The sequence below is a fragment of the Petaurus breviceps genome, unplaced genomic scaffold (genome assembly GCF_028583685.1).
Source record: "Petaurus breviceps papuanus isolate PSGF00001 unplaced genomic scaffold, PetGlider_PUasm1.0 90317, whole genome shotgun sequence".
In the NCBI taxonomy this organism is placed as follows: domain Eukaryota; kingdom Metazoa; phylum Chordata; class Mammalia; order Diprotodontia; family Petauridae; genus Petaurus; species Petaurus breviceps.
In genome coordinates, this window is record NW_027187217.1 from 207,770 (window position 1) to 216,793 (window position 9,024).

Consider the following 9,024-nt stretch of genomic DNA (forward strand, 5'->3'; position numbering starts at 1 on the left):
GTCACACCTTCCCCATGCACGCACACACTACACATACAAGCACACACACACCTCACGTATGCGCACCCCTCCCTGCACACGCACACATCAGTCCCGCATACGTCACACAACCCGACGGACTCACCACACATTAGACGCCACCACCCCTGGCCCCTCTTCCTTTTGGGAAGTTTAACTACGAACATCTGGTTCTACTAGCAGCTGGGGGGCGGGGCCACCCCACCTCACCCCCATCCCGTGCATTTGAATTGACTACCCGGGTGCTCCGCCCTTCAGAAGGCCACGGGTCCCCTGGGGCGAGCCCGAGATTCCCCAAGGGGCAGAGGAAGAACCTGCCCAGCCCTAGCCAGCCCCCAGCCAGCTCGAGTCGGTAGGTTCCCGCCCATCTGCCGGCCAAGACTCGGGGCTGCGGGAGGGGGAGAGGGAGATAAGGGCGGGCCTCCAGTGGCTCCCCCCACACACATTCTTTGACCGACCAGGGGCAGCCACCACTCCGCCTTTTCTGGGAACTCGGCGTAACTTGTAACTTCCCCTCTGGCTCGTCACCCTAAGCTGAGGCCCCCTTCCTCTCAGCTCTGGACCAAGACCAGAGGCCAAGGGGAGAGCGGGGAGGTCCAGGCCCCTCAGGCCCCTGGGACAGGAGCAGAGCTGCCCCCCCCACACACACACACACAGCCTGAGGGGTCCTCTCTGGCTCCGTGCTTCCCTTGAAGACCCCCACCCAGCTACTGCCATTAAGTCCTCCCCTCACGTGAGTGAGCCACACCCCCAGAGACCCTTTTTTCCTTAGCCCCTTCAGAAGAACCCTAAAGGCTACCTGTTGGCTCCCTGCCCTGGTTCAGCTCTATGATGGGGCTTCTTAGTCAATCAGACCCCTACAGGATAATGCATCCTCAGTGCCCAGATCCCTGCCCCAGCTCCCCTGGTCTCCTAGGTCAGGCCCCCTCCCCCCAGTCAGACCCTGGCTCCTTCCCTCCTCCCATCTTGTCCCAGCCCACTCACTGGCATGCCTTTGTTTCCCTCTGGGGTGATTTCAGCTCTGCCGATCACTCCTAGCAGCCCCGGCAACAGCTCCCACCCTCCTCTCCATCTCTGACTCACCCTTTCCCTGCTCAGAAATAACTCCCAATTTGTGCCTTTCTGGGCAGTCTGGGAGCTGCGCTGCAGCAGGCCCAGGGGAGTGGTATCCCTGACATTCATCAGCAGAACCTGGTCACAGACCTATGGCAAGGAAACCAGGAAAGGAACCAGGCACAGAGCAGCCCCACGGCAAGGGGGTAGAGACCTGGAGAGCTGCTCCAGACTGGGCTCCACAACAGGAGGGCTGCCAACCTTCCAGAGGACTGGGTCCAGGTTGGAGTTTGAGCCCTCACCCCCATAAGCCCTTCAGGGAAAGGGGAAAATCGAGAGCCTGAAACACAGAATGCCCCCCTCCCAGGCAGCCTCCCTGGGTATCTGCCCAGACCCAGGGAGCCCTAAAGAGGGGGAGAGAACGTTCCCCTCCAAACTGGAGCTCTATGACCGAATCAAATAAAGGGTTTTTTAAGCCTACTGTCTGCCCTCGGAAATATAAAGGAAAACCAAAAAAACGCCTCTGCCCTAGAAGCTGGGGGTGGGCCCCCCCCCCAGGGAGTACCAGGTACAGTTAGGGCCAGTGCAGGGGAGGGAAGTGATGAAGGCCAAGGAGACTGAGGGCACAGGCACGAGACAACTGACCTTTCCTTTCAGCAACTGTCCTGTGAGGTCCAGTTCACCAGTTCCACTTTACAGATAACAAAACCAAGACCCATAGAAACAAACTGGTTACTTTCCAAAGTCCCCTTCCTGAGAAGTAGCAGTCAGTGGAGTCATCTGAACTCCAGCCCCGCCCCAGGACTCCCCCACACACCAGAGACAGAGATAAGCCCCTGGCACCCCCAGCAGACAAGAGAAGAGAGAAGGGCTGGCTTCTGCAGGCCTCTGGGGGGGTCCCATCCAGTAGCTCCCAGACAGCTGTCTGTGCACAGTCCCAGTGGGCTAGGGCATGGGGGGGCCAGGGCTTCAGGCAGAGAGTTCAACCAGCACGAGGCTTGGGCACAAAGGACCTGAAGTATCACTGGCACAAGAGGAATCACTCACCCAAGGGCAAATTGCCCAGGACAGGCTCCAACAAAGGGCCAGCAGACCCTGCTTGGTCAGGGAGCCCCAGGATGGCCTGGCTTCCAGTCCCTGCTTTATGCAGCCCTCTGCTGTTGCCAGGAAGGCAGGAGGCCCCAGCCTGGAGCTTCCCGGCAGCCTGAGGCCACCTCTATCCCTCCACGCCCCCCAGGCCCCCAAAGAGCACTGAGCTACTCCACCAAAGGCAAACATGCCTGTGGTGAGGCCTGGCGGGCTATGTCCCCCAAACTCCAGTCACAGGGGGATGCAGGGAAGGCCCCCGAAAAGGGGAAGCACAGAAGCACTGCCACCCCTCTGTGGCAGTCAGCCCTGGAACCCATCTCAGGGGATGGGGGGATCCCCCAGAGGGAAGGATACATCCCCTGGGGAAGAGGCCTGAGGAAACTAGCATCTGAGGGAGGCCATCCAGTAAAGGGGGGGGGGGTGGCCCCAGAGGGCAGAGCTTGCCTGGCCAATAAGTGCAGGGAGAACAGCCCACCGGACTGGGACATCAGGCTAATGTCCTCATCCTGCAAGACTGGCAGTGCAGCTCCAGGCCCTCCTCTCCGGAGGAGAGCCCAGCCCTTCCATTCTGCACCAGCCTCTCTGCAATGTCCCCCCAGAGAGAAGGCCCAGCCGCCCTGGCCTCCAGCCTCCCCACACCTCTGGGTTCAAGGACCCTTCCTGTGTGTGGTATCCAGACCTGGCCAGGTGACTCCTGGGGTTCCCCAGGCCAGGGCAGGGACCAATGGGTCTACAGCCCCTGCCAGGCAGCCAGCCTCCTCTCCTTTAAGGGTTCCCTTGACCTTTCCAGGCTGGCCTTAACTCCAGGTTAGCCCTAACCCTAAATGCTCAGGGGCCTCAGTTATTCCTAGATGAAGGAGCACGCCCCCCCCTTCTCTCCCAGACCTAGCCTGGCCCTTACAGACTGGAAAGGTGAGGAAGGGGACCCCAGGGAAGGTGGGGGACACCCCAAGGGGCCAGAGTCAGAGGGCAGGGGGAGGGGAGGGGCATCACTAAGGGTCACCACAGCACACAAAGAGCCAGAAGCGTCAGTCCCTGTGTGGCTACGACACCAAAGCAAAAGCCTGGGGTAGGAACGGGACCCGGCCAGTCTGGCAGGACCACTCCCATGCTCCCCAGACCAGGCTGGCCTCTGGCTTCCTTCTTCCCTGACAAGATCAGAGGGCACACAGGGCCTCTAGGCTGAGTCTCTGTTTTACAAATGGAGAAACTGAGGCCTGGACAGTAAGTGATCAAAGTTAGAAAGCAGAACTCTGGTCCTTCCCATTCAGCTCTCTCACTCAGGGGCCACCATCCTGGGGCCCTGCCTAGCCCTGGGTACTGCCCATGACTGTACCAGGTTCCTGAGGGGTCTCTGAATACATGCATGAACCCCCTGGGAAGGATCCGCCCCAGCCCCCCCTTTCCATCTGTTCCCAAGACAGTCGCCCCACCCAGAGGCTCTGGGGCCTCAGAGGAGCAGGCTTGGGGGGGGGGGCTGTCCCCACATTAAAGCCAATCATTTCCTTTTGTCTCCCACCCTAATATGAGCCTGCTTTTCCCTGGCAATCTCGGGCAGCAGAGCCCAGACCACATATGAGACAAGGCCCATGGCTCGGCATCAGCCCCCAGCCAATGTTGCTCTGATCCCCATATGACCCCCTTTGTGCCCAGAGAACTAAGCCCCTGTCCTGGCCCCTCTTGCCCCCTCCTGGGGAATGTCTTTTCTGTAACGCAACACCTGGCAGGAGCCAGGCAAGGCCACAGACATGCAGAGAGACCCTCCAAGAACCTGGGGAGAAGGCCCCCCAGCCTGCCCTTCTCATTCCAGAGGACACACAGACCACAAAGCAAGGATGGCCCATGCTCAGCCCGGGTTCCCTCGGAGGCCTCGCTGGGCATCCACCCTGGGTTCCCACCGCCCCCCCCCCACCAGACCTACTGTAGACCCTCCTGGCCTAAATGGAGGGGCCTGGCCTCATCCTTATTTCCTCCCAGAAGCACAGAATCACAGAACAAGGACCTCACAGGGCTAGCTGGTCAGCTTGAATATACCTAGGGACAGGAGGCTCACCCCCTTGTCTATGGGCAGCCCACGGCAAAGTACTCAGTAAGCCTAGAAACATTGTGGAAATGCCAGGTGAGAGCATGAGGTCTAGATTTTAAAGACCCAGAGGCCTCCTGTGACTGCCCCACCTTGGAGGCCTCCTGCATCCCCACTCCCTCCTTTCCTCCCTGCCCAGGCCATGTCCAGGCGAGACCATCCAAGAGCAGATTCCTGGAGGCCAGAGGCCTGGTCTCAGCCCAACTCCAACCAGGCTCCGGGCCACACACACACATTCTCACACGCACACACACATATACTCACCCACATGCATGTGTACGTAATCACACATACACTCACTGAGTGCACACTCACACATGTGCCAACATGCACACAATCACACATGTACTCACACTTGCACACACTCATACTCACGTGTGCACACTCACACACATGTACTCATGTGTGTGCACACATGCACACACGTACCAACATGCACTCACAGTACACACAATCCCAGTGTATTCACATGTACACACACTCACATGTGCACACACATACACAGTCACATGTGCACACACATTCGTGTGCGCACTTGTACATACTCTCACATGCGTACACACTCACATACACTCTCGCATGCACACATGTGCACACACTCATACATGCACACCCAATCACACATGTACTCACGTGTGCACACACACAATTATAAGTACACTCCCACATGGCAGTGTGCCAGGGCCCATGTGAAAGGGAAAGGAAGGAGCGTTTATTAAGCACCTACTGAGTGCCAGGCCCTGGGCCAAAGGTGCAGCAGAACAGAGCTTCCTAAGTACTGCCACATCCTGCAAAGCCAAGGGGAGGCTGAGAGACACAAGAGCCTGTCAGTCCGACACTCCCATTGCATGGCTGGGAAAACTGAGGCTCCAGGGCAGTAGGTGGGACATGGACAGGCAGAGAGGAGGAAAGAAGAGCCACTGGGTGGGGATGGGCAGCAGGGAGTCCGAAGGGGGCCTCAAAGTAGACCTGGGCACACCAGGGCTGTGACCAGAAGCTGGCCTCGGGGTCACAGCTCAGTCCACACCAACACATCCACAGGAACCGGGGACACTTCATGCACTTGTGACCCTCAAAGGCCGCCCCCCCAACAGCCCTAGGATGTCAGTGCTGGGAGCTGGGGCTGGGAGGGCCCATTCTCCCAGGCTGCCTCATCGGCTGCCAAGGGCCTGACCTATGTGAGTGCTGCTACACCTCTGGGGGGGCCAGACCACGAGCCCAGGGAGCAGGTCTCATCCACCTTCCCTCTGGCCACAGCCCCCTGCTGGGGGGAGCTGCCCCTCAGCTCCCACTGTCCTGCCTAGGCTCATAGCCATCCCCAGAGCAAAGTGTTCCGGAGGTGGGCTCAAGGTCAGCTCCACAGGTCCCCCTTCCCTGTCCTCAGAGCCTGTGGATGCCCCTCCATCCAGAGCCTCTTCCCACAAGGGCCTCAGTACCTGAGAGCCCAGTCCCACTGGGGGTCAAACCACTGCTGCTGATACCAGGGGAAGAAGTGGGGAGCAGGCCCAGGGAGGCTCTGCCCACTGGGCTACACTCACAGACCCAGGGGAGTTCTGCCTGAAGGCCCAGGGGGGCTCTGCCCACTGGCCTATACCTGCAGGCTCAGGGGGGGGCTCTGCCCACTGGGCTATACCCACAGGCCCAGGGTTGGGCTACACACGCTGTCAAGGCAGGCCAATGACCCAGCTGGAGAGTGGAATGGGAAACACGAATGCTTTGGGCTCCAACTGGTCCAAGGTCCTACAGCTGAGGAATGGCTACTTCCCCAGTCCCAGGCTCAGTAGCTCCCCAGAGGCAGCAGAGCCAGGCAGTGGTAGAGTTTGGGGTCAGGAGGCACTGAGCAGCAGAACAGAGGACTGAGGGAGGGGGAAGGGGCCATGGAAGAGGAAGGCTCTGCTTCCATACACACCGGCTGAGAAATCCCTACTAGTCCAAGGCTGAGGACAGTCACCACCCTCATTTGGGGGGAGACAGGATGGGAAGAGGGGGCAGTGACTGCCATAGGCAACCTCAGAGACAGCCCTGCCCCCAAGCGCACTGGACAGCATGCAGGGCTCCCCTCCCTCCGGCTGCTCAGCTCCCTCACCAAGATGGCAAGCAGACGCAAAAAGGGCTTCCGACCTCCTCACCACCGTCAATGCCACCCCATTCCTTTCTTACAGTCCCCCACCCCAAAGTGGACTCAGGCCAGATGCCACTTAGTCTGTCTCTAGCTGCCCCTCTGCCAACACACACACACACAAACACGCAGCCCCCCCACTCCCCCTCCCACTGCTCTCCAGAAATCTTACCCAGAGGGTAAGTCTGCCCCTGTTACTCCCCCCCACCCCCAGCCTGGGGCTGAAATACAGTACAGCTGGGCCTAGCAGCAGGAGGGCAGCATCGGAGGCAGGGCTGGGCTCCAGTATCTGCAGGAAACTGCCCCTCAGCACCCTCAGACAGCCCCCAGCCCTGGAAGACTCCCTCCTCACTCCCCCCTTGTGGGAAGGCTGGCTGCCTGCCAGCTTTCCCTTCCCCCTTCCCTGGGTACCACTTGGTGTGGAGCTGCCCTCAGGGCTTCAGCCTGGAGGAGGGAGCCGCCTTCCTGCTTAGCAGGCAGGGGTCCACAGCAGCCACTGGAGGGTAGGGACTCTGATCCCCATCTCGGTGCTCTGACCATTAGCACACGTTTCCTGGCACATAGTAGGTGCCAGTAAATGACTGGCTGGCTGGGAATGTGGATCTGCCTCGCCCCCAGCCTGAGCCCACAGACTTCCCCCTTGGGGAAGAGAAGATGGGAAAGGAGAGGGAGGGAGTGGAGAAGGGGAGGAAGGGGGTAATAGAAGGGAAGGGAAGGGGAGGAGGGAGACAGAGAGAAAGAAAGGGAGGGAGAGGCAGAAAGAGAGGGAGGAGAGGGAGGGAAAGGAGGGGAAAGCCAGAAAGAGAGGAAAGGAGAGGGGAAGAGAGAGGAAAAGGGAGGGAGGAGACACAGAGAGTGAAGGGAAGAGAGGGGGAAGGAGGGAAAGGGGAGGAGAAAGGAGGGGGGAGACAAGGAGAGGGAGGAAGAGGGACAGGTGAGGGAGAAGGGAGGAAGGGGAGTAGAAAGGGAAGGGGAAGAAGAGGGGAGAAACAAAAGGGGAGGGAGAGGAAGAGAAGGGGGAGGAGAGGAAAAGGGACGGAGACAGAGAGAAAGGAGAGAGAGGGAGAGGGAAGAAGAGTGGGGGAGAGACAGAGGAGGGCAGAGAGGGAATGCATAGCAGGCTCTTAATAAATGTAGGCTGACCACCCACCTTCTTCAGGGCCTGGTCCAGCAAAATGAGCCTGGCCTCTGGAGATCCAAGCTCTGTCCACACTATTTAAAATGAGTTCAGACAAGACCCTTCACCATGTCTGGGTGAAGTTGCTTCTCCACACAAGGAGGAGGCTTGGACTGATAAACTGAGACCCTGTCCAGCCCTCAAATCTCAGGGCCAGTCCTACCTGCCCCCACCTCCACCCCCCTAGGCTGGGACTCATAATTCCTCTTTGGGGGAGGCAAGTAACACCCCAGACACAAGCCCCCATGACTAAGGAGGCCAAGGTGCCCCAGCCCAGCCCCTTCCTCCTCCTGTCATGCCCCACAACTGTCCATTTCCTTTGCGGGGTCCCCACAGATCAGAAGTCAGCAGCGGCCTAAGCATCCCACTGAAATGGGAGAGGGGGGCTGAGGCCCAGCCTGCTCTCCCCTCCCCCCACGGACTGGCCAGCCCCATTCCTCCCTGTGCCCCCCCCCCAAATCCTGGGCCTGGTCCAGTCATTAAAAAGCAGATGGAAAGGCTAAGCCGGCCCTCGAAGCCCCCATCCTTCCTGCCTCTCAGGGAGCCCTCCCCCGGCCCCCCCAGGGCCGCCCCCCCCCCCTTCCCACCCGGAGCCCTCCCCACCACCCAACCTAAGGGGCCATGCCTCCCAGGAGCCAGGCCCCTCCCCCGGCTCCCAGCACTACGCTACAAGGGATCACTGGGGCTTAGTACAGATTGTGGGCCCTCCCTCCTCCCAGGGGCTCCCCAACTGTGGCCAGGGATTAGGGGGTAGGGAGCAGATTCTGCCTGGGTTGAGCTGCCTCGGCACAGGGGCGCTCCCTTCCCAAAACAGCTCGAGGCCCTGAACTCTCTCCAGCTCCCAGGGGGGCTGTGATCTTCTCCCTTCTCGAGCCCGTCATCCCCAGAAAGCAAGTAACAGCCCCTCCTTAACCGGCTTTCTCTAGGAGCCCTGCCAGGGTTTCCCCTCCCCATCTATGTGCAGATCCTCCCAGCCAGCCTCCGCCGCAGGGGCGGGCCCCGCAATGGCCGGGGGAGCTGGGGACCCAGACGGGACGGGGGAGGAGGGGGCATCGGCTCCTCCTTCTCCCAGGGCTGCCGGGGGGGGGGGGGGGGCATTCGCAGCCACTCACCTGGGCCAGGAGCTCCGGTGCCCCCCGCCCCAAGCAGCCTTCCGCGGGTCCCCCCCCTCAGGCACGGGCAGAAGCACAGATGGACGGACGGACGGGACAGGGGAGGGGGGCATCGGCTCCTCCTCCCCCAAGGCTGCCGGAGGGTGGGGGGGTGGGATTCGCAGCCACTCACCTGGGCCAGGAGCTCCGGTGCACCCCCGCCCCAAGCAGCCTTCCGTGGGTCCCCCCCCGCCCAGGCCCGGGCAGAAGCACAGATGGACAGACGGACGGGACAGGGGAGGGAGGCATCGGCTCCTCCTCCCCCAAGGCTGCCGGGGGGGGGGGGGGGGGGATTCGCAGCCACTCACCTGGGCCAGGAGCTCCGGTGCCCCCC

The 9,024-nt window shown here is 60.7% G+C and overlaps 1 protein-coding gene across 2 annotated transcripts in view; it reads right to left on the reverse strand.

The window, feature by feature from the left end:
• The window catches only part of TSPAN4 (tetraspanin 4), a 70,024-nt gene extending 67,820 nt beyond the window's left edge, over positions 1-2,204 (reverse strand). The window contains exon 1 of one of the 2 annotated variants that reach the window (XM_069107892.1): positions 2,119-2,204. The gene's annotated coding sequence lies outside the window, so the exon portion shown is untranslated. Of the gene's footprint in view, positions 1-1,002; positions 1,027-2,118 lie in introns of those variants that run through there. The other variant, XM_069107891.1, reaches the window with a different exon arrangement.
• Positions 2,205-9,024: the final 6,820 nt, after the last annotated feature.